This window comes from Trichomycterus rosablanca, chromosome 1 (genome assembly GCF_030014385.1).
Source record: "Trichomycterus rosablanca isolate fTriRos1 chromosome 1, fTriRos1.hap1, whole genome shotgun sequence".
NCBI lineage: Eukaryota > Metazoa > Chordata > Actinopteri > Siluriformes > Trichomycteridae > Trichomycterus > Trichomycterus rosablanca.
The window spans coordinates 10810611-10837910 of NC_085988.1; the positions used below are offsets into that span (position 1 = coordinate 10810611).

At 36.2% G+C, this 27300-nt stretch overlaps 1 long non-coding RNA gene across 1 annotated transcript; it reads left to right on the plus strand.

The window, feature by feature from the left end:
* LOC134318807 (uncharacterized) lies at positions 1 to 26511 on the plus strand. Its single transcript, XR_010013431.1, has 3 exons — positions 1 to 82; positions 25987 to 26073; positions 26181 to 26511. It is a non-coding gene; the product is annotated as an uncharacterized LOC134318807 (long non-coding RNA).
* The last annotated feature ends 789 nt before the right edge of the window (positions 26512 to 27300 follow it).

The window sequence follows — 27300 nt, forward strand, 5'->3', positions numbered from 1 at the left end:
GTCATGGAGATTTTACATCGACTGCCTCCTACCCCGTCGAGTCTATCTGATTCAGCTCATCGGACCTGAGGAGTGGATACTGGTAGGTACTATCTCCTTAAGCAGCGCCATAAATTCATTTCATTTGAAAAAAGGATAGTTTTAATAAACCCATTTCCCATTTAGACTACAACCCCAAATCAGAAAAAGTTGGGACAGGATGAAAAATGCAAATAAAATAAAAACACAGTTTCTTACATTTACTTTGACTTTTATTTGATGTCAGACAGGATGAACCTGAGATATTTCATGTTTTGTCTGATCAACTTTATTTCATTTATTAATAAACATCCATTCCTGCATTTTAGGCCTGCAACACATTCCAAAAAAAGGTGGGACGGGGGCAATTTAGAGCTAGTAATGAGGTGAAAAAACTAAATAATTATGTGATGTGAACAGGTGATTGTAATCATGGTTTGGTACAAAAGCAGCATCCAGGAAAGGCTGAGAGTCTCTGATGAGTAAAGATGATCAGAGGATCCAGTTTGTCCACAAATGTGTGAGAAAATGATTGAAATGTTTAAAAACAATGAACCTCAAAGAAAGATCAAAGTAAATGTATGAAACTCTGTGTTTTTATTATTTGCATTTTTCATGTTGTCCCAACTTTCTGATGTGGGGTTGTAGATTAGTAAGGAATGTTGTGTTGGGGCATGTAGGGAAACATATACAGGCTGTTATACAGTACATGATGATCCACTAGAAGTCAGGTAATCTGGAAGTTGTTGGAGAGTTGTGCTTGTTTCCTTTGGAATGGTTGCATACTGTGTTTAAGTTGTCAAAGTGTAAATACGAGTGTTAATGTTGTTTTCAAATCGGATTCTAGTTCTTGTGTTTTGAAACCTTGATAATAAACGATGTTATGGTGATCGAGACGAGTGTGGGTGGAGTTCAGTCCAGGTGAAGCTTTCGCTTTTAAACTCGCCATGTTTCTACAACGTCGATGAACTCGTTAGTGTTTTTAATTCTGGGAACACGGAGAGAATGAGTTCATAATTAAAGATCGAATAAAGTCGATCAGTTTCCTTACTGGTTTAATCTGAGAAACTGGGAGAGAGGAGGAGAGATTTAGAGGTTTTAGAGACTCCGGGATTGAAGTAAGTAAAGTTTATTAAATGTTGAAAATGAAAGTTGCGGCTGCGCACATGAGAAGAGACAGTTTTACATTCCCAAACAATCAGATCTTCTCTGTTATTGTTTATTAAATCACGTTCTCTACCCTACCTGCTCATAATATAGTATATCATTCTGTTTTTACTTTTACAATTAAAGGAAATTAACTGAAATTATAAATTATACAAATGAATCATTTTAAAATCCCATCACAAAAGCAAATCATATTTAAATATTAATGATTAATTAATTATATATTCAAAAAGAACATTTACTCTTGTACTCAGTAATTGATACATCTTTACTGTATGAATTATGTAGAGTGTTTATTTAGTTGTGTTAAGACCGCATTTAAATCACATCACTATATTCTTAATGAACGCTTACTGTTGTACTCATGATATGGATTTATAGTGTTTTTACTGTAGGATATCAGAGTAAATAGTGTAATGAAAACATTTTAAAGTGCCTGTTTGGTTATAGACCTGGTGGTACAGAATGATACATGTTAATGCAAAAGCTGAAAGAGCAAAAAGCAACATTAAGTATTAACGAATAATGCACTATAATAACTTTAACAGTACATAATAATAATAATAATAATGTAATAGTCAGCTGGTGTAAATCATGAATTTATTATATATTAATGGAGAAGTAAAAAATGAGCCATTGCTATTCAGGTATTTATGTAATATTGTGAGTAACTACAGTAAAAGTAAGTATGCAAATAATGATATTAGATTTATTTTTATCAGTATATAACGAAACAGATGTAAAAACGCAGCAAGTATTTATGTAATATTGTGTGTTGTGTATTGTGGTATTAATAAAGTGAGTAACTACAGCAAAAGTAAATATACTAATAATGATATTAGATTTATTTTTAGCAGTATATAACAAAACAGAGGTGTAAAAAACCATTACTATTCAGGTATTTATACAATACTGGGTATTTATATAATACTGTGTATTTATATAATACTGTGTATTTATATAATACTGTGTATTGTGGTATTTATGTAATATTGTGACTTTTTAAAGTAGATTTTACAGCCTGTAATTTTACTTAAGTTTTGTACTAAGAATTGTAATTCGCTACATTTTAAATCACATCCATTACTGAGTAAAAAAAAATCGCGTCTGTGAAACTGCTGCAGTGAATTCTGCGATGGGGAGTCGGATCTTTTGTCTCGGTTCCTTTTAAAGAGCCGTATATATATAACGACTCCCATAAGCGAATCGGTTCCTTTATTTCAGTTTAAAGGGCCATTCAATAGAATCGATTCATTCTACGACACATCACTGGTGGTTATACAGTTTAAAAAAGTTTTATGGGACTAAAACGACACATTACACATCCCTAAATGTTTTAAACGTAGTATCAACATGTTTTATCTATTATATTTTAATTAAAAACAACTATTGTGAGATTTCTATTAGTGATGGGATGGGAATTCCGGCTCTTTTTAGAGAGCCGGTTCTTTTGGCTCGGCTCACTGAAAAGAGCCGGCTCTTTCGGCTCCCAAGTGGCTCCTTAGATTTTTCTTTAAATTAGATTAGATTGTTCCTTGGGGCGGCACGGTGGCTTAGTGGGTAGCACTGTCGCCTCACAACAAGAAGGTCCTGGGTTCGATCCCCAGGTGGGGCGGTCCGGGTCCTTTCTGTGTGGAGTTTGCATGTTCTCCCCGTGTCCGCGTGGGTTTCCCCCGGGTACTCCGGTTTCCTCCCACAGTCCAACAACATGCCACCAGGTTAATTGGGAACACTGAATTGTCCTATAGATATCTAGCCGCTAGATGCACTAGTGCATTGTAGTGCCGGTCCCAAGCCCGGATAAATTAGGGAGGGTTGTGTCAGGAAGGGCATCCGGCGTAAAAACTGTGCCAAATCAATGAGCGATCATGAGGATGACTCGCTGTGGCGACCCCTGAAAAAAAGGGAAAAAGCCAAAAGAAGAAGAAAAATGTAAAATTAATTACTAATGTAAAAACATTGTATCAAATGTTTATTATTAGTGTGATTGCCTAAAGGCAAGCACACTATTTTTATTAGTGTGATTGCCTAAAGGCAAGCACACTATTTTTATTAGTGTGATTGCCTAAAGGCAAGCACACTATTTTTATTAGTGTGATTGCCTAAAGGCAAGCACACTATTGATATTGTTATTTTTATTAGTGTGATTGCCTAAAGGCAAGCACACTATTGATATTGTTATTTTCGTTTTCAATATATTATTAGTGTGATTGCCTAAAGGCAAGCACACTATTGTTATTCGTTTTTTCGTTTTCAATATATTATCACCATTCCACCCGTTTTTTGTCCGGCTTTCTTCGTCCGCAATTTTCGAGATATCGACCCCGTTCCAGCGCCAAATCGTCCGGCCCATACGGGAATGGACTGCTTGTATACAGCTTTTGGAAAGAACCAACACTGTGCCCACAGTGCCCGTTTTAAGGTGCCCGTTTTGCCCCATTGACTTCCATTCATTTTGAAAAAAATTTCGAGCTATCAACGCCGTTCCAACTCTTGATCGACTGGGTCATTAATTAGCGCCCAAATCCAAAAAATCATCCGGATACACCCATCCGTGTGGCATTTATGCCCGTTTTTGCCCGAATTTTTGGACAAAAAATTTGACACCTTTGGCTTTCCACACAACGTCAACGTGATGACGTAGGCGACCTGTTCAGTCCGGTCTGAGAACAGAAAATGGCCGCCGTCAAAAAATCTGACTTATTTTGGTCTGTAACTAAAGTTTTAGTGATTTTTAAGGTGAAAACGCTGCACATAATGAAATTATAGTCCATTTACACTTAGCAGTGAGCGTCATATCGTTCGCGTTACAACAGAAAAAAAGATATTTATATCCGTTAGCTTTAAGGCTAACGAATGCATTAAAATCAATGGGAATGGCTAATATGCTAAAGTAGGGACCGAAGTGTGAGTGCACTGTGCCTGAAAGCTGTAAATGAGACACAGCCGGTCATAGATTGCGCAATACCATGGCCCCTACAGTGATAATCACATGTAAATGAATGAGTACTGATTTGTAAGCAGTAGAAACGTGCAGAAATGCATTTTTTTACAGGTTTGGCTTTTCAAACACACCCAGAGTGAACTCGTGCTCACACCACAGCTTGTACACAGATACCGTGGCCTGTCTGGGAGAAAGTATTCACACCCCATGCACTGCACCACTTTTAAACGCATGCGCACCCCCAACCTGCGCACGCCCGCCGACCGCCACACGGCAATCACACTCGCATTTTCTCCGGAAATGCACTCTCTAGTTTAAATTGCTTTGTCTATATACTCAACATGGAACAGAGTGCTCCAACAATAAATTATAAAATACAAAAACAAAGACCCATCTCAATTAGACAAAAAGATCTGATTGTGTATATTACTTGTAAATTTGCATCTAGAGTGAAAGAACACATCAACAAAGCATCACTCAACAAAATATAAATGAAAATGTGCAAAACAAACAAACAAAAAAAGCAGCATCCAGGTGACAGTATTTGTAAGTCTTTAGCGAAGATCCTGTTTCTCCTTTCTGTTATGATCTGCCCTGTTTTTTTGAAAAGATTCTCTCTGAGGGGACAGATACCCAGTCTATGGGCCATCACATGTATAAGATGTGGGTAGACTGAACACTTGGTCCCACCAGTTCAGTGGGTCTGAGCTTCTCTGTTAAAGTGGTTCCTCGTGTCCAAACTTTACTATGTTTCCTCTCACTCATTTTCCTCACCTTGTAAAGCGCAATGTAAAACTTCATCAAGTTCTCTCTCTCTCTCTCTCTCTCTCTCTCTCTCTCTCCTGTTCGTTTGCACCTGTCTGTGCACGCCACCACGCATCTTGACCAATCACGTGCGGTTTTAACAAAAAACAAAACGGGAAAAAAAACCGGAAAAAAAACGAATCGGCTCCCAATCAGGAGCCGGATCCCGTCGTTCACTTTAAAGAGCCGACTCTTAGAGCCGAATCGTTCGCTACCGACCCATCACTAATTTCTATCCACTTGTCATGTTTGCATTACACAGGAGAGACCTCCCTCTTCTGTTAAAAACGAAGTAACGTTTACTCTGAGTACATTTTAAATGAGTTACTTTTTACTTGAGTAGATTTTTAGACTAGTAACTTTACTTGTAAAGTAAAAAATCATTAAAGTAAAAGTACTTTTACTTGAGTACAATATTTTAGTACTCCACCTCTGATTGTGAGTAACTACAGTAAAAGTAAATATGCTAATAATGATATTCGATTCATTTTTATCAGTATATAACAAAACAGATGTAAAAAAAAAAAGAATCCATTGCTATTCAGGTATTTATATAATATAGTGAGTAACCTCAGTAAAAGTAAATATGCTAATAATAATTTTCAATTAATTTGTTATAGATAACAAAACATGTAGGAAGTACATTATTGTGCACTGTAAGCCTGGATAAGTTCAATTTACCCGAGGAAACCAATTGCCTTAAAAAAGTTAAAACATTAAGTTATTACACCTAAAAGGCAAGTTGATTAAACTTTCTTTTTTTGTTATACTAATTGCTTTTCCCAATAATTCTACTCATTATCTTGAGCCAAATCTTCTTAGTTTTCATGTTCAGTACATTTTAAATATTAATTAGAAATGTTTATAGATAAACAGACAGAATATTAAAGTTCTTTTTCTTTTATTTCAGTTCAGAAGTATTTACTTGAAATACGACATGTCGAGGAAACATCTTTAAAACATGAGACAATATTCTAGTTATTACACAAACTGTACAGTTCTGATGAAATCACAACCAGCTCTTTACACTTAACTAAAATGTCCACAAAATGTAGACCATGTTGTCCACACTGCAAACAGTTACACAAGAGCAAAACAAGAAAACCAATGGATGTGGAACAGTAACCATGAACCTGAACTCAGTTTCACACAGCCAGCTGATTTCTTAACCTTTCAGTTTTGCCTGGCAGCTCTCTACAACAAAACAAAGAAATAGAATTATTAATATCAACATTTATACCATTCATTATACCATTTTTGCTTTTTTTGTGTGAAGGATAGCATGTAGCCTGAATACAACAAATAAAGCAGCGCTGTTTGATTATTTATTTAGTGTTAAGATGATTTATTTTAAACAAAATCAGTAAGTAAAGTACAACACTTATCAAAATGAGACTGGAGTTGGTTCATAGAAGATTAAAAAGCCTCATCAGACTGGTGTACATGCTACTCAAATACAGCACAATCAGGAAGAAAATCCTTGTGGACTTAGTTTAACAAAAGTTCCACTCGGCAAAAGACATTAGAGAAAGACAAGATTACTTTTGCTAAGCCTTAAATAAAAAGTAAAAATAATTTGCAACAACAGCTGAAATGCCCGACGGTCATAACAGCTTAACATTAACAAAACAACAAAACCAGAACTGCTTGTAAACAACCTGGACTGCTCAGTCATAAAAACAATGAGTGAAAACATCGGTTACAAAAGTTAAAACAAACGGCTGTTTAATTACCCTAATTTCACTTAATTAAACTTTTTTAAGTTAATAGAAAACTGTTTTTATTTGTTTTTTAAACTTAAATCTCTTAGCACATTTAAATGTGTACTTAAATGAGTACAACATACTTGCATTTTATAAGACAGCAAAAAAAATCATTGTACTAAAAAGTTTGATTAGATATAAAATCCGGGTTTACACAGTGTGTGTGTCTGTGTGTGTGTGTGCGTGTGCGTGTGCGTGTGTTTAGGCAAATGTACACATGAAGATTTAAGCAAAATACTACTTACAACTTCAGGACTGGTGATCAGAGCAGTTATGGTGGTAAACAGGACTTTAGTTTGATGAAGAGCATTAATGAAATATCAGGGCTGTGGTTAATTGCAGTAATTAATGAAACATGCATCACTTTGGTAATTTGTGCTGTTTTACTGCATAGCTGTAACAGTGAGTTACAAATTACTCCAGCTGCTGCTGCTGCTGCTAAATATTGTGAAATATGGGGTCACTATATACAAAACAACAGTTATCTGATCAATGTCTTTTGATGCTTTGATATCTTTGAATGTCTGATATATATATATATTTATATATCACACACACACGTGTACTTTTTCTACTGTTTCAGACACACTTTCTATCCCATTACTCCAAATTCCCACAGTAAAAATGTGTGAACCTTGATACAGTCAGTAGACAAGTAAGTATTGGGGTGTGTGATGTGGTTAACTGTGTGGTCATAGAAGCCAAAGAGAGGAGCGAGGAAAACCACTGCAAAGTGACTGATGTTTCAACTAGAAGTGTTTATTAAATATTTACAGGTGCTCTAATTCACATAAAAGTACATACAAACAAAACTTACAATATTTACAAGCTGGAAATGATGAAATTAGGTCATTAAAGGCATTAAGCTGTCTTAAATAATTCCACCGGGACTGCTGAGCTCCTTCCCTAATTAGAACCACTTAACTTACAGTCCTTGTACTACTAGCATCTGAACAGACCTTCTCCTTATCACTCAACTCAACTCAACTCAAAAGAAGCTTTATTGGCATGATAAATAAGGACATTCGTATTGCTAAAGCTCAGTTACAGAGAAAATAAAAATAACAAATATAATTCGATTACTCAGAATGAACGGCATGCATGTCCTAATTGTTGGGTTTGTTTTGTTTTCAATACTCTACTACACTTTCAAGTAAGTTTTTGCTATGTAGAAATAGCATTGCTAATAAAAACATTGATTTATCAACACCAAGTTAATGGTGTTGGACTGCTATTTTTTTTGAACACCACTGTATATGGTCCCACTCCACATAGAGTAAAAAGGACACTGCCAAGAGTGTTAAATTTACAGTGTTAATATGACACCAGATAGTGTTAACAAAGAAGACTTACAGTGTACCTTGTTACTTACACTAGAGTTGTTTAGCAGTGTTGTATCAACACCTAAAGAGGTAATTTTACACTAATTTTACACTAATTTGGAGCATATATGGTCCCACTATACAGAGAGTAATTACCACACCAATAATAGTGTTAATACAGGGTTAATATAACACTGAATCACGTTTAAAAAGAAGAACACTTACTGTGTGTGTGTGTGTGTGTGTGTGTGTGTGTGTGTGTGCTCAGACACTGCTGTACTGTAGTGTCTGCAGTTTACTTTGGACTTAATCCAGATATTTCATTCACTTTGTGTACTTTGGCTTATTCTCACTGTGTATCACTCTGACTCACAATGTGATATTCCCTCCATGTACCGGCTGTAGCTGCTTAAATGCGCTTTTGGTTCGCGCCAGCTCATTCTGGTTAAACCATTTGTTCCGCGAGGGTAGTTCTATTTACAGTTTTTGTATACATTATTACTATATACACACTTTATATAAACTAATATCACACCAACATCGCTGTGTTACATACGCAGTAACCCGATCTCCTGAATCAGAATTCCAGTGCGCTGTTCCGTTCCTTCATTCCGGCTGTGTGCGCAACTCTCCTCCTCCTCGGAATGAATGAATGAGTTCTTCCTCTCTCGTATAGTTTCACTATCGCACGGTTGTGCTGGACGTCCAGGTAACTTCACATTGTTACTTTAATGTCCAGAGTTTATTTCACGTTACGTTAACACGCACGTATCTTGGTTTAACTGCTCGTGAATGTTCTTTATGCCGCTTTTTCTCTCTTCTTCAGGTGTGCGTAAAAGGAAAATATAGATGGAATGACGGGGTGATCAAGGTTGTCCACACAGGGTGATACTCATAAAGTCAGTACATGCATAAGTCTTCTTCAAGAATATCATTGTGTCTTTTGATAACAGTGTGATTTGTTTCTCTTATTGGACTTTAAATAGTGTCATAACATATCTGAATAGTCACTTTACATAGATTTGCGGGCGGCACGGTGGCTAAGTGGGTAGCACTGTCACCTCACATCAAAACGGCCCTGGGTTTGATCCATGGGTGGGACGGTCCAGGTCCTTTCTGTGAGGAGTTTGCACATTTGCATGTTCTCCCCGTGTCCGCGTGGGTTCTCCCCGTGTCTGCGTTGGTTTCCTCCGGGTGCTCCGGTTTCCTCCCACAATCCAAAGACTTGCAAGTAAGGTGAATTGGTGATACTAAATTGTCCATGACTGTGTTTGATATAAGCTTGTGAACTGATGAATCTTGTGTAATGAGTAACTACTGTTCCTGTCATAAATGAAACCAAAGTGTAAAACATGACATTAAAATCCTAATAAACAAATAAACAAACAAACATAATTTGCCATCCCATTACTCCAAATGCTTACAGTAAAATATCTGAAACTCATAAGGTCAGTACATGCATAAATCTTTTTTAAGAATACCGGCGTGTCTTTTAATAACAGTTTGATTTGTTTCTCTTGTTGGACTTTAACCTCCTGAGACCCGAGCTTTGATTTTTTCTATGCATTTTTTCTATTCCTTTTGTTTTTAACCTTATTAGTTGGGCGGCACGGTGGCTCAGTGGGTAGCACTGTCGCACACTGTCACAGCAAGAATCCTGGGTTCAATCCCCAGATGGGGCGGTCCGGGTCCTTTCTCTGTGGAGTTTGCATGTTGTCATGTGGGTTTCCCCCGGGTGCTCTGGTTTCCTCCCACAGTCCAAAGACATGCAAGTGAGGTGAAATGGAGACACTGAATTGTCCATGACTGTTTGATATAACCTGAATCTTGTGTAATGAGTAACTACCGTTTCTGTCATGAATGTAACCAAAGTGTAAAACATGATGTTAAAATCTTAATAAAGGAACAAGCTTTATTAGTTTTCTAGTACTTTTGCTACCACTAGATGGCAGACAAAAGTGTCCACTAATGGGGACAATCGGTCTAAGTTTAGCAGGTCAAGGAATAAGCCAAATATGTGACCGCAGGGTCTCAAGAGGTTAAATAGTGGTTTTAAAATAGCTGAATAGTCACTTTACATAGGTTTGCCTTCCCATTACTCCAAATTCCTACAGTAAAAATGTCTGAAACTCAGACAGAGTGGTGGACGATACGGACATTCCAGCTCGTCCTTAAGGAGAGAAGTTGCTCCCTTGCCTAGACTACAATATAATATAATCTATATAATATAATCAGTACAAGAGTAAGTCTTGTTTAAGACTGTAGTGGCGTGATTTTATCATAATTTGATTTGCTTATTTTATGGACACGGTCTTAAAACACAGCCAAAAAAAAAAACACTGATTTGCCAACCCATAATTTCACAATCTTACAGTACAAACGTCTTAACATTATGAGTACAAGACTAAGTGTTCTAAGTGGGCCAGTGATAGCTCAGTGGTTAAGGTGCTGGACTAGTAAACAGAAGGTTGCCGGTTCAAGCCCCGCCACCACCGAGTTGCCACTGTTGGGTCCCTGAGCAAGGCCCTTAACCCTCACTTGCTCATTGTGTTCCGCTCATTGTGTAAGTCGCTTTGGATAAAAGCGTTTGCTAAATGCTGAAAATGTAAATGTTCTTCAAAAATATAGTCATGTCAATTGATAAGAAATTGAGTTATTTCTTTATATTGGACAAAATGTGGTCTAAACACAATCAAATAGACACTTCACATAAGTTTGCCCTTTCTGTGTGGAGTTTGCATGTTCTCCTTGTGTCTGCGTTGGTTTCCTCCGGGTGCTCCGGTTTCCTCCCACAGTCCAAAGACGTGCAAGTGAGGTGAATTGGTGATACTAAATTAAGTAACTACTGTTCCTGTCATGAATGTAACCAAAGTGTAAAACATGAACTTCAAATCCTAATAAACAAACAAACAAACATAAGTTTGCAATCCCATTACTCCAAATGCTTACTGTAAAATATCTGAAACTCATAAGGTCAGTACATGCATAAATCTTCTTTAAGAATATCGTTGTGTCTTTTGATTACAGTTTGATTTGTTTCTCGTTGGACTTTAAATATTGGTCTTAACATAGTTAAATAGTCACTTCACATAGTCAAGTCAAGTCAAGTCAACTTTATTTATATAGCGCTTTTTACAACAGACATTGTCTCAAAGCAACTTTACAAAATCCAGGACCAATAGATACAAAAACCCCTGTTGAGCAAGCCGAGGGCGACTGTGGCAAGGAAAAACTCCCTGAAAATTACAGGAAGAAACCTTGAGAGGAACCAGACTCAGCAGGGCCCATCCTTCTTGGGTGGCCTGGAGGAAACTTTAGATAAATACACGATTTACACAGAGCATACAAACACAGAATTAAATGATCTAAAAGTTATAACTGGTAATAAATAGATAAATAGATAAATAATAATAGAGTTGTTCTTCGCTCTAGTTTTCAATAAAGTCTGTAGTGATTTCTTGTCATTCTTGGTGCAATTACTCCAGACCCGTCACATCCGGCAGGAGCAGCATCGTTGTCACGGCAGTCTCGACTTTAATCCTTAACCTCGGCGGGTAAACAGGTTTCCATCAGAATGCCTTTGGAGTAAAACAACAGAGAATGTAGTTAATAATGTACAATGCTAGTTGAGTAAAACAGTTTTACAGAGAGTTTTAGACTCCGGCAGCCCTAAATATTACAGCATAACTAAAAGGGAGAGCGAGCAGGTAACAAGGTCATGAAGGCTTTCACAGGACATCAGCACCCATCTCCCCACCGTCATCAAACCTGAGTGATTGGATAAGAGAGGCAGAATGACAGCAACCCAACATCCCTGATCACCACAAGTTTCTATGACCAAGAACCCCCAAGCTCTGCGCCTTTGTCTATATTAATCAAAAGCCTGAGAAAATAAATATGTTTTCAGTCTAGACTTAAACATTGAGACTGTGTCAGAATCCCGAACAGAGGCAGGAAGATTATTCCAAACTTGTGGAGCTTTGTAAGAAAATGCTCTTCCACCAGCTGTGGTCTTTTTAATTTTAGGAACTATAAGTAACCCTGCATCTTGTGAACGAAGTGGACGCGCTGGGTTGTAGTGATTAATAAGTTCACTCAGATACTGTGGAGCCAGACCATGTAGCACTTTATAGGTCAGTAAAAGTATTTTGTAATCAATGCGGAATTTAACTGGCAGCCAGTGTAGAGATGATAGAACAGGAGTAATATGATCAAATTTTTTAGTTCTAGTTAGCACTCGAGCTGCTGCATTTTGAACTAACTGGAGTTTGTTTATGGATCTACCAGAGCATCCAGTTAGAAGAGCATTACAATAATCTAACCCAGAAGTTATAAACGCATGGATCAGTTTTTCAGCGTCATTAACAGATAGTATATTTCTTATTTTAGAGATATTACGCAAATGATAGAAAGCAACTCTAGTAATATTATTAATGTGTGTATCAAAGGAAAGATCTGAATCTATTGTGACACCCAAGTTTTTTACATCTGGGCTGGGAGTAACAGAGAACGTGTTTAGGTTTAGCACCAGGTTAGACAACTTGTCTCTTGCAGCTTTAGAGCCAACAAGTAAAACCTCAGTTTTATCTGAATTAAGTAAAAGAAAATTACACGACATCCAGTTTTTTATGTCGTTTACACAATCTTCTATCTTACTGATTGTGTCAGTATCATTTGGTTTGGCTGATATATACAGCTGTGTGTCATCTGCATAGCAGTGAAATTTTATGCCATGTTTATGAATAATTTCACCTAGTGGAAGCATATAGAGTGTAAATAATAGAGGTCCAAGTACCGACCCCTGTGGAACACCACACTTTACTTTTGTAGTTTCCGAGCATTTATTATTTACATAAACAAATTGCGAGCGGTCAGTCAGATATGATTGAAACCAAGAGAGTGCGAGTCCTTTAACACCTACTGTATTTTCTAGCCTCTCCAGTAAAATGTTATGATCGACCGTATCAAACGCTGCGCTAAGATCTAATAGAACAAGAAAAGAGACACATCCATTATCAGAAGACATTAACAACTCGTTAACTACTCTAATTAATGCGGTTTCGGTACTATGATTGGGTCTAAATCCTGATTGAAATTTTTCATGAATACAATTTTCATTCAAATAAGAGCATAATTGTTTGGAAACGACTTTTTGTAATATTTTAGAGACAAAAGGAAGATTTGAAATTGGCCTATAATTAGATAAAACATGTGGATCAAGATTAGGTTTTTTAATCAGGGGTTTAATAACGGCACTTTTAAACAGTTTAGGTACATACCCAAGGCTAAGGGATGCATTGATTAATGTAAGCAGGGGCTCTACAATAGCTGGGAGTAAATCTTTAAGTAAACGAGTTGGAACAGGATCGAGTATACACGATGATGACTTAGATGATTTAATCAGCACAGTTAGTTCATTTTGGGAGATTGGATTAAAGGAATTTAGTTGGATTAACTCGTTACTATTATCACCAATGCTGCTCGGAGTGAGTCCATACTTAACATTGGCAAGTGACACACTTTGACTCTGAAGTCGTATTTTTTCTATCTTGTCATTAAAGAATTTTAAAAAATCATCGCTGGTACAGTCAGGCGGTATATTAGATTCAGTTTCATTGACGTTTTTAGTTAATTTGGACACCGTCTCAAAGAGGAATCTAGGATTGTTTTTTTTTTTCTCTATTAGGGACGAATAATATAAAGATTTAGCTTTTATAAGGGCATGTTTATACTCAGCTAGAGCATCTTTCCAAGCAATCTTATACACCTCCAGTGTAGTGTGACGCCACTTGCGTTCTAATTTCCGTGCTGCTTGTTTAAGTGCGCATGTGTGGTCATTGTACCAAGGAGCAATTTTTTTTCTCCCTAATCAGTTTAGTTTTGAGTGGGGCTACGTTATCTAAGGTTGTGCGCAATACGGTCTCTAGGTGTTGAGTTGCCTGATCTAGTTCTTTAGGTTCTGATGCTGATATATTTGGTAATTCTGGTAGGCAGTTTATGAACGATGCTGCAGTTGCAGATGTAATAGTGCACTTACATTTAAAACGATGTGGTTGCTGTATATTATTGGACAGGGACACTTCATAAATTAGTAGGGAGTGATCAGAGATTAAGTCATTCTGTGGTACAACATAGGTTTGCCATCCCATTACTCCAAATTCCTACAGTAAAAATGTCTGAAACTCAGACAGACAGACAGACAGATAGATAGATAGATAATTTATTTATCCCGAAGGAAATTGTTGGTCTCCAGTAGTTTAACAAGCAAAAGAAGAGAAACTAAAACAAATACAAATAAAATATGTAAGTAAATAAGGTGCATTTATACATCATACATTATAAACAATATATACAGATATATAAGAATAAATATAGAAATAAGGATATTGTTTTAGTTATAATATGTATAATGTATCAGTTATGGGTGTATGTGTGTGTATACATATACTGTATACTGTATATAGTGAGGCAAATAAGTATTTGGGAAGGTCATGAGAAGGTCAAGTGGACAGATGAGACCAAAATAGAACTTTTTGGTATCAACTCCACTCGCCGTGTTTAAGAAGATGAGTACAACCCGTCCCAACCTTGAAGCATGGGGGTGGAAACATCATACTTTGGGGGTGCTTTTCTGTGAAATGGACAGGACGACTGCACCATATTGAAGGGAGGATGGATGGGGTCATGTATAGCGAGATTTTGGCCAACAACCTCCTTCCCTCAGTAAGAGCATTGAAGATGGGTCGTGGCTGGGTCTTCCAGCATGACAATGACCTGAAACACACAGCCAGGGCAACTAAGGAGTGGCTCCGTAAGAAGCATTTCAAGGTCCTGGAGTGACCTAGCCAGTCTCCAGACCTCAACCCCATAGAAAATCTTTGGAGGAAGCTGAAACTCAATGTTGCCCAGCGACAGCCCCGAAACCTGAAAGATCTGGAGAAGATCTGTATGGAGAAGTGGGCCAAAATCCCTGCTGCAGTGTGCGCAAACCTGGTCAAGAACTACAGGAAACGTCTGACCTCTGTAAAGGTTTCTGTACCAAATATTAACTTCTGTTTTTCCAGTGTATCAAATACTTATTTTATGCAATAAAATGCAAATTAATTATTTAAAAATCATACAATGTGATTATCTGGATTTTTTAGATTCTGTCTCTCACAGTTGAAGTGTAACCTACGATAAAAAATTACAGGCCTCTCCATTCTTTGTAGGTGGGAAAACTTGCAAAATTAACAGTGTATTAAATACTTATTTTCCTCACTCTAGATAGATAGAAAGACAGAAAGACAGACAGACAAAATAGAAAGATAGATAGACAGACAGACAGACACACAGAGAGACAGACAGATAGATACTTTATTCATCCCGAAGGAAATTATTGGTCTCCAGTAGCTCAACAAGCAGAAGAAGCAAAACTAATACAAATAAAGTAAGTAAGTAAATAAGGTGCATTTATACAGCATATGGTATGCAACAGAAAAACAGCATGTGCAAATTGTGCATCTGGTACATGTAATAGAAACAGTATCTATTCTTATAAACAATATATACAGATATATAAGAATATATACAGATATATAAGATATATAAGAATAATATAAAAAAATATATCCTTATTTCTATATTTATTATATATATACTATATATATATATATATATATATATATATATATATATATATATATATATATATATATATATATATATATATATATATATATATATATATATATATATATATACACAGTACAGGCCAAAAGTTTGGACACACCTTCTCTTCAATGTTTTTTCTTGATTATTTTTATTTTCTACATTGTAGATTAATACTGAAGACATCCAAACTATGAAGAATTATGTAGTGAACCAAAAAGTGTTAAACAAACCAGAATATGTTTTATATTTTACCAACGCTACCTCTGCACAACCCAACTGATGGTCTCAAACACATTAAAAAAGCAACAAATTCCAAAAATTCACTCTAGACAAGGAGCAAACATTCATTGAAAACCATTCCAGGTGGAGACCTAATAAAGCTGGTTGAGAAAATTTCAAAGAGTGTGCAAATCTGTCATTAAAGCAAAAGATGCTACTTTGAAGAATCTAAAATATAAAACATATTCTGGTTTGTTTAACACTTTTTTGTTTACTACATAATTCCATATGTGTTCCTTCATAGTTTGGATGTCTTTAGTATTAATCTACAATGTAGAAAATTTAAAACAATTAAGAAAAACCACAGGAATGAGAAGGTGTGTCCAAACTTTTGGCCTGTACTGTACACTGTGTGCACAATTATTAGGCAAGTTGTATTTTTGAGGATAAATTTTATTATTGAACAACTACTGTGCTTTTATTCAATTCAAAATGTTAATAAACCTCAAACCTGAATATTTAAGAAAGTGAAAGTGAGGTTTTGGCTTTCTTAGGAAAATAGCTATGTGTGCATAATTATTTGGCAACTGTTAGTGTGCAGAATTATTATGCAACTAAATAAAAAAACTAAAAATTTCTCATCTCACTTGTTTATTTTTATCTGTTAAAGTGAGAATAATAAACAAACAACTTAAAATTAACAAATAAACATTTCTGACCTTAAATAAAAAACAGTGACCAATATAGCCACCCTTCTTTTTAATAACAGCCAAAAACCTTCCATTCATGGAGTCTGTCAGTTTCTTGATCTTTTGCTGATCAACTATTTGTGCAGCAGCAACCACAGCCTCCCAGACACTGTTCAGAGAGGTGTATTTTTTTCCTTCACTGTAAATCTCCAATTTAAGAAGGGCCCACAAGTTCTCAATAGGGTTTAGGTCAGGTGAGGAAGGGGGCCATGTCATTATTCTTTCATTTTTTAGGCCTTTACTGGCTAGCCACGCAGTGGAATACTTTGATGCATGCGATTGAGAATTATCCTGCATAAAAATCATGGTCTTCTTGAAAGATGTAGACATTTTCCTGTACCACTGCTTGAAGAAAGTGTCTTCTAAAAACTGGCAGTAGGTTTGGGAGTGGATTTTAAGTCCATCTTCAACCCGAAAAGGTCCAACTAGCTTATCTTTAATAATACCAGCCCATAGCAGTACCCCACCTCCACCTTGCTGGCATCTGAGTAGAAAAGGAGCTCTGTGCCTGTTACTGATCCAGCCACGGGCCCATCCATCTGGTCCGTCAAGAGTCACTTTCATCTCATCAGTCCATAAAACTTTTGAAAAATCTGTCCTCAGATATTTCTTGGCCCAGTCTTGACGATTTAACTTATTTGTCTTGATCAATCAGTGGTTGTCTGGTTTCAGCTTTCCTTACCTTGGCCATGTCTCTGAGCACTGAACACCTTGTACTTCTGGGCACTCCAGGTAGGTTTCAGTTCTGGAATATGACAGCACTGGAGGATAATGTTTCCTGGTACCTTTACGTTTGATTCTTCTCAAATCTTTGGCAGTTAATTTGCATCTTTTTTTCTTAACACGTTTCTTTTGACCCTGTTGACTATTTGCAACAAAACGTTTGATGGTTCTGTGATTACGGCCCAATATCTTAGCAATTTCAATAGTGCTGCATCCCTCTGAAAGACATTTTACAATTTTTGACTTTTCAGAGTCACTTAAATCTCTTTTTTGGCCCATTTTGCCTGAGAAAAAGAAGCTGCCTAATAATTATGCACACCTTAATATAGGGTGTTGATCTCCTTAGGCTACACCCTCCCACATTACACAAATACACATCACCTAATATGCTTAAATACAATAAGCATTCAAGTTTATACAGCTTGAAAAAGATGCATAAAAATTATGATATGGTCAAAATACTCACTTGCCTAATAATTGTGCACACAGTGTATATACAGTGGATATCAAAAGTTTACACACCCCTGTTAAAATGCCTGGTTTAGTGATGTAAAAAAAATGAGACCAGGATAAATCATTTCAGAACTTTTACCACCTTTAATGTGACCTATGCCCTGTACATCTCAATTGAAAAACTAAAATAATGTGGTTGCATAAGTGTGCACACCCTCTTATAACTGGGGGTGTGGCTGTGTTCAGAATGAACCAATCACATTCAAACTCATGTTAAATAGGAATCAGTAGACACCTGCCATCATTCAAAGTGCCTCTGATTAACCCCAAATAAGTTCTAGTTGTTCTAGTAGGCTTTAATTGACATTTTCTTAGTCACGTCTTACAGCAAAAGTCATGGTCCGCAGAGAGCTCCCAAAGCATCAGAGGGATCTCATTGTCAAAAGGCATCAGTCTGGAGAAGGGTACAAAAGAATTTCCAAGGCATTAGATATACCATGGAACACAGTGAAGACAGTCATCATCAAGTGGAGAAAATATAGGACAACGGTGACATTGCCAAGAACAGGACGTCCCTCCAAAATTGATGAAAAGACAAGAGGAAAACTGGTCAGGGAGGCTACCAAGAGGCCTACAGCAACATTAAAGGAGTTGCAGGAATTTCTGGCACGTACTGGCTGTGTACTACATGTGACAACAATATCCCGTATTCTTCATATGTCTGGGCTATGGGGGGTAGGGTGGCAAGACGGAAGCCTCTTCTTACAAAAAAAAACATCAAAGCCCGACTAAATTTTGCAAAAACGCATTTGAACTCTCCTAAAAGCATGTGGGAAAATGTGTTATGGTCTGATGAAACCAAGGTTGAACTTTTCGGCCATAATTCCAAAAGGTATGTTTGGCGCAAAAACAACACTGCACATCACCCAAAGAACACCATACCCACAGTGAAGTATGGTGGTGGCAGCATCATGCTGTGGGGCTGTTTTTCTTCAGCTGGTACTGGGGCCTTATCCAAGGTGGAGGGAATTATGAACAGTTCCAAATACCAGTCGATGTTGGCACAAAACCTTCAGGTTTCTGCTAGAAGAAGATTAAAGTTTTGGAATGGCCCAGCCAGAGCCCAGATCTGAATCCGATTGAAAATCTGTGGGGTGATCTGAAGAGGGCTGTACACAGGAGATGCCCCTGCAATCTGACAGATTTGGAGCGTTTTTGCAAAGAAGAGTGGGAAAATATTGCCAAGTCAAGATGCGCCATGCTGATAAATTCCTACCCAAAAAGGCTGAGTGCTGTAATAACATCAAAAGGTGCTTCAACAAAGTATTAGTGTAAGGGTGTGCACACTTATGCAACCACATTATTTTAGTTTTTTATTTGTTACTTCTTCCCCCTAAAGATTTCAGTTTGTTTTTCAATTGAGATGTACAGAGTATAGGTCACATTAAAGGTGGTAAAAGTTCTGAAATGATTTATCCTGGTCTCATTTTTTTTACATCACTAAACCAGGCATTTTAACAGGGGTGTGTAAACTTTTTATATCCACTGTATGTATATATATATATATATATATATATATATATATATATATACAGTACAGGCCAAAAGTTTGGACACACCTCATTCCTGTGGTTTTTCTTAATTGTTTTAAATTTTCTACATTGTAGATTAATACTAAAGACATCCAAACTATGAAGGAACACATGGAATTATGTAGTAAACAAAAAAGTGTTAAACAAACCAGAATATGTTTTATATTTTAGATTCTTCAAAGTAGCCATCTTTTGCTTTAATGACAGATTTGCACACTCTTTGAAATTTTCTCAACCAGCTTTATTAGGTCTCCACCTGGAACGGTTTTCAATGAATGTTTGTGCTTTGTCTAGAGTGAATTTTTGGAATTTGTTGCTTTTGTAATGTGTTTGAGACCATCAGTTGGGTTGTGCAGAGGTAGAGTTGGTAAAATATAAAACATATTCTGGTTTGTTTTAACGCTTTTTGGTTCACTACATAATTCTTCATAGTTTGGATGTCTTCAGTATTAATCTACAATGTAGAAAATAAAAATAATCAAGAAAAAACATTGAAGAAAAGGTGTGTCCAAACTTTTGGCCTGTACTGTATATATATATATATATATATATATATATATATATATATATATATATATATATATATACATATATATATATAGATATATATATATATATATATATATATATATATACTAATAATATATATATATATATATATACAGTATATATATATATATATATATATATATATATATATATACTAATAATATATATAATATAATCAGTACAAGAGTAAGTCTTGTCTAGACTGTAGTGGTGTGATTTTATCATATCAATTTGCTCATTTTATTGGACATGGTCTTAACACAGCCAAAAAAAAACAAAACACTGATTTGACCACAATTTTACAGTACAAACGTCTTAAAATTATGAGTACAAGACTAAGTGTTCCTCAAAAATATAGTCATGTCAATTGACAAGAAATTGAGTTGTTTCTTTTCATTGAACAAATTCTGGTCTAAACACAATCAGATAGACACTTTACACAACCTGCGTGGGTTTACTCCGGGTGCTCCAATTTTCTCCCACAGTCCAAAGACGTGCAAGTGAGGTGAATTGTAGATACAAAATAGTCTATGACTGTGTTTAATATAAACTTGTGAACTGATGAATCTTGTGTACATGCATAAGTCTTTAAGAATATCGTCATGTCTTTTGATAACAGTTTGATTTGTTTCTCTTATTGGACTTTAAATGTTGTTTTTAACATAGCTGAATAGTCAAATATAAATAAATGACGTCAGGCGATCATCAAGTACCTGTTACTATTTCACCTGCTTATTGTGGAATGTTTTAAAACTCTGTAACTTTAACTTTTTACTTTTGATTTTGCCACATTTGTCAGTTAAATAATAATAATATAAATTATAAATAAATATAAATTTTATGCATTTTTTAAGATCTAATGCTTATAGAAACAGGAACATTTCATTTAAAAGTGTTTGATTTGTGTCAGTAGGTTAGCAGATGATGAAGTGAAGTTAAAATAGTCCTATGTCATATCTACTGTACACAATCTTTTCTGCTACTGATCTGGAACATGATCGCACATGGTTTTACATTGGGCGTCATTGGTTTTACAAACAGGTTGTTTGTTTTGCAAATTGCCTCAGTATCAAACCTGGCCTGATGCTCCATGTTAGAGGAAGGTTAATATTGTTCATTCTATTACAGGACAGAAAGCTGAATTATGACAGGGCCTCACACACGTATTCTTCTTCATACTAAGCAGTAATATAGAGTGGCCAATCTCTATATCAGCATGTTTTTGGAAGGTGGGATAAATCTGGAGTACCCAAATGAAGCCAAACTCCCCACATAGAGTCATAAATCTCAGAATCTCTTACAGACCCTGGAGCTGTAAAGTGCCTAACATCTAATATCCAACACAATACCATGTTACATGTAATATAATAATAATGGATGGATTAGTGGCTTACCTAATGTAAATTCTTATTGTTACCAGTCTTTTCCCACCTCAACCCTGACCAGGAAGACGTGGTTGGTAAAAGGGAATTAATAATATTCTTACATTTTAAAAAATAATTCATGCACCATGTTATTGAAAACAGTAGCCAGTAGAACATGAACTCAGGCTCAGTATGAATAGAGTTTCCTAATAAAAAAGAATTTGTTCAATAAAGTTTAGGAGATAATTATTACTCTAATTAATGTTAGAACCTGTCTGTTTGTTTTAGCAGTGCAGTGAAAAAACACGTTGTTTTGTTTCTGGTAAACGGTGGAGCTTGTTGCTCCAGTTTCCTGTAAGTCACATGTATGGAGGGTGGCACAATGGCTAAGTGGATATATTTAAATTTTCTACCATATCACCTGTGTTTATTTATTCACTCACTTGTTAATCCTGGTCAGGGTCAAGGTCACACCCCTAAACGTTCATAGCTAAAATAAACACATGGACACGCCTTTCCATCACAGGGCAAGAAACGCACACAACAATGGGTTAGTTAATTTGCTAATCCACCTGCTGCATGTTGTTTAGATGTGGGAGGAAACCAGATTGGTAGGAATAATTGTGTAGGGACAGTAAGAAAATAAACAATAATGTGAAAAGTTGCAGAAGATGCTGGAACTGTGCAGTTTAGCAGGAAGGAAAATTAAAGACTTTAAACAATGAGTGATTAACGTACAATAAAAACTGTTTCACAGTCATATTATCAGCAATAAGGTTAATAAAGAAGAATATTAACAAAAATTTAATTAAATCCAGTCGCCTTTCCAGCAAACATAAACAGGTTTTGAACTGGGAATATTCATTCCCAGCTGGAACCAGCAAATACTAGGAGTTTTTTTTATAGTGTTTAGTGTTTCAGTGTCGTACTTTTAGTACATTCAGCCACGTTACGCTTTATTTTTTACATTCAACTTTTTTTACTCTCCCGAGAAGCTGATTCTCAGAACCCAAAGCTGCAAAACACAAGTTTAAAAGTAAAACCACCACAGGTAAAGTAAATCCAGCTAAACACAGATACACGTGGAGCTTTTAGACTGGATTTGATGGTTATTTAGACACAAATGTTTGTGTAGAGGAACTGTAGTGATGTTTTAACGCTCAAGCTGAGTGCTGAGCAAATAGACTGTTTGCACGGTGAGAGCGAAGCACAAAACGCTTCTCACATGATGCACTAAATACAGCAGCATGTGTTAAACACATGCAAACAAGGACATTGGATATATTTTGATTTCCACTCAAGTACAGACATGTCAGATTCTAGCAACATGAGTCGTGTTCCACGTAAAAATAAGACAAAGCAAAACCACCCAGAGCCGTGTTTACAAAAAATGTTTTCATATGTTAGAGTGAAAGTTTCTTCTTTTGGATTAAATGTCTGTTATGTTTAACCAGTATATCTGCATCTCAGATTCCAATCCAACCTAAAGAATCATACTGATGTATGTTTAATATGATTAACAAAGTAAAGCCGCAGCATCATAGTTTATTTTTCTGATAATTAGAATTAAAATGTTTCAGATAACTAGCTCACCCTCCTAATTTATACTTGGACCCCAGGCGAAGAGGTAAAACAGTTCACTGCAGCATGTAATCATGTATTTACTAATGTTTATTCACACTCAAAATAGATTTATTTATTTTTACACAACAAATTTATGGTACACAGATTAGGCATACCATTATGACCACCTTTCTAATATTGTGTTGGTCCCCCTTTTGCTGCCCCATACACAACAAACTGTGATGCACTGTGTATTCTGACACCTTTCTATCAGAACCAGCATTAACTTAATACAGATAGTAACAGTCTGTATTGTGTATGTTCATGTTCTGGTTGGTGTTGCTGGTGTAACCAGTTTAACAAAAAAAACTGTTCCTGAATCTGGTAGTTCTGGTTCAAATGTTCCAGTACCTCCTCCTGCATGGCAGAGGCTGAAACAGGAAGTGTCTGGGGTGTGTTGGGTCAGAGGAGATGTTGCTGGCTTTACTCAGACATGTCTTGTTGTAGATGGCCAGTAGGTGTGGGAATGCAGTTGTGATGATGTGCTGAGCAGTTCTTATCACCCTCTGAGGGGTGTTGGGTGTGCCAGGTCAATTATCCAGCCAACTATCCTCTCATTGGCCTTGCTAACATTTGAGGGAGCTGTAAGGTGCTTCACTTTCTCCCTATACGGTCCCTCATCGTTGTTGGTGATGATGGTGCTGGAGCTGTGTTTTGTGATGCAGATATAAATGTACAGTGTGTAGAGCACAGGTGAGAGGGTGCAAACATGTGGGCATCCAGTGGTGAGTGTGAGGAAGGGAGAGGTGTGGTCACCTTTCCTAACGGACTGTGGTTTGCAGGTGAGGTAGTCCATGCAGGTTGGAGCTCTATACAGTTTACTGGTGTTTCTCTAAACTGGACTCACTGTGTAACTGAAACATCTTGTTTTAAAATCTGAGCATGTTTACTGTGGTAAATAAGGAACACGCTACATTAGGGCTGGGTTGTATGACCAATAATTTGTATCACAGTATTTTTTAAGATTCTGAGGGTTTCACGGTATGTTTTTTATGTCTGTGGCTGATTTTACTGTCTTAAGTACATAGAATATAAAAAGTTTGTAATTTCAGCATGTATATAATGAAGGTTTTTATACTATTTTGCTCGGCCCCACAAATGACACAATATATGATGGAAACAGGTGCAATAAATACTTTATTTTATTGTTTAGTTAATATTTAAATATAATACAATTACCCTTAACAAAAGTTTTACCTTACTCCCAGTCACCACTAATGAAGTGCACAGTTACACCGCTATACTAAGGTACGACTCCACTGTATAACTTCTGGTCTGTTGTAAAAAAAAAAAAGTGCACGACTTTACATAATCTCCTTTTATGTTGTTGGTAAAACGTTGGTTTAGCAATTAGCATGAAGTATTTTTGCCACTTTGCCAAGACAAACCTGGAATCCAGTGTTTTAATTATCACTCTGAAAGCTTCTTTCACAACCTTCTATAGAGGAATCGTGTCCTTGCATATGTGGATTGTTACAGCGTTTGTAATGTCGCTCCATTGTTTGCTTTTTTGCAACAGTCATGGCTTGACAAACCGTACTATATATAGTGTTTTAATCTGTGTCAGAAACCACAAATACTTCTAAACTGCTGACATGCCTCATTTCTTTAGCAGGTTCTTTCAGTGCATATTTGTTCCCCCTTTCTTCATCCTCCATTTGATTCCTTTTTTTTTTTAAATCATTTTAAGAAAACCTCTCATCTGTTAACACTGTTATGCTAACACTACCTGAGCTGTACCTAATCTGCTTGGCACTCCATAGCACTTTTAATGGTGAACAGTATTATATGATTTGCTGACTATTGAAGCTACAGCTGTTGTATAAACTGTGCTACGGTATGGCGGTATATGAACTGGTACACCGCCCAGCACTACAATACATGTATTAAATGTTACACAAATGTGGTTTTACCCAGACATGAATATGTTTAAAAAAACAGTTGTGCTATTATGAGAACATCACAAAACCACTAATAACTAATTATCTTATTTTTAACAGGTTCATTCATATAAGTTATTATATAACAATATAAATTATTTATTTCATGTGTGTTTATTTGAATTAAATTTTTTAAAGGATTGAGTGCAATGATTCACTGTATAATTTACTTTAATGGTCATTTGAATGAACTTGTATTTATATTAATGACTATATAAATTACAGATCTGGAATAACATTAAAAGTAAATAGCAAAAAAGTACATTTTTATAAATTCACAGAAAACCTCCCTTAATATTATAGGGGAGAAACCGTGAGAGCCATTTCAATTTAAAACTTCAAAATCAATCAGAAATAATTACCTTGTTTAGTTGAGCAATATAGTATATTTGGTTGCTACTGCAGTGCATGTTGTTTTGGAGTAAGTCTTAATTTTACACACAGTGGAGAAATTCTGGCTTATTTTCTCTTATTTACACAGTTCTGTCAGTCATTGTAGAAGCAGCAGATGAAAGCTAACTGGGGACATTAATCCTCTTCATCTTAAACAACATTAGTGATATTTATTTATTTTGTTATTTAGTTACTTTTTTATTTACTTATTTATTTGAAGGGGTGTTATATGTCAGAGAACTTCCCATTTAAAACTTTCTGGCACAGTGGTGGTTGGGCTGAACAGTATTTTTCCTTCAATAAAATAAATCTTCATTTATAAAAATGTTTATTGGGTCTTTAATATTAAAATTAGTTCTATGATCTGAAACATTGACAAAGTCTGTGGCAAATCTGTAACAATAGAAGAAATTGGTAAAGGGGGTAAATACTTTTTCAGAGCACTGTAGATGAATTAAAGCAATTTTCGCCAGGGCTCTGTACTGGCCGCAAAGGTTCCTCCACACCAAACTTGTAAAACCCACCTCTAGCAGGCCTCTAGCATGTGTCAGAGAGGTGTGTGACAGCCTTGGCTTCAATCGGGGGTATGAATGGTGGCAGGGTTAAGAGAAAGAAACACATTAACTCCACAGCAGAGCTGGGTGAAATAAAGAAAAAAAAACACTTAGAGAAAAATCAGTGTTGTTAAAGTCTTTTGTTGTTTGTTTCAGAAAATCTGCACCTTCTCCTCCTGACAGTCATGAACATCCAGATGTTTCTTCTGTACATCTGCATTGTGCAGTTTGTTAGCTGTGATGGTGAGTGAGCAGCTTCTATAAAACACATCCACCAGAATTATATTTATATAAGAGTTTTATTTAATATCAGCTCCAATTCAGCTAGATTTTATTTATTTTTCTTTCAGGCGTTTTCTCAAAAGATCATCCAATAAATGTAAATACCACAGTGGGTTCCACAACACGCCTGCCTTGTAACTGTACCACTGAAACTGGTAAAACACGGTATGTTCTGTGGAAGAATAATATTGAAACAACAGTGTTTGAGCGAGTGGGTAATGAGTCGTATCCTGGTGAGGGATATGAGGGTCGTGTGGACGTTGCTGAGGACGAGCTGAATAAAGGAAACTTTTCTCTGGTGTTGAAGAATGTCAGAGTTAATGATACAGGTGAATATAGATGCTACCTGGTGAAGAGAACAGGGAACTCCGTTACTGAACCGGATTTGATCCAGATTGTTCATCTCTCAGTTGTTGGTAAATATTTAATTTTCAGTAGAACAGAAACTGATCATCAGAAACAAAATAATCATTAGAAACACTGATAACTGTTTTTATTCAATAAACATATACACTTTATTATAAAGCTGTTATAATGATTTAGACCTATTACCATACATATAGTGCAGTAAAAAGTATTTGCCCCCTCCCTGAGTCTCTCTATTGTTGCATAATTGTAACATTTGATTGTTAGACAAAGACGAGCTGAATAAACACAAACGTGTAGTTTTAAATGTATCTTTATTAATAAATTCAGCCACAGGGCTGGTTGGTGTTAAATAATGTTTTTCCTTTAATGTTTCCCCTGTGTGAGAAAGTAATTAACCCCTCAGTTACTCAAACAACCAGTTAACCAAATATAATTGATAACTGGACATGACTGGTGTCACGCGGGGGCTGAGGACTAGACAAAGGGGCGGACACACACGCAGAGATGTAACAAGAATTTATATTTAATAATAACAAAGACAAGACAGAGGAACAAAAGACCTAAGCAAAGCTAAACAAATTACAAAGACTAAACAGGCTAACGTACTAAAGAGGCTAACTGACTAAACAGACTAAACAGCCGAAACAGAACTAATCAAAGACTAAAGAGGCTAACGCTAACAAAACTAGGCAAACAAGGATAAACATAGCATAACTAGGCAAACAAAACACACAGAATAAGCAAAAACAAACAGACCGGATGAAACTGCAAGGAACAACCTGGAGCAAGAGAAGGAGGCGCTGCAGAGAGTGGTAAAGT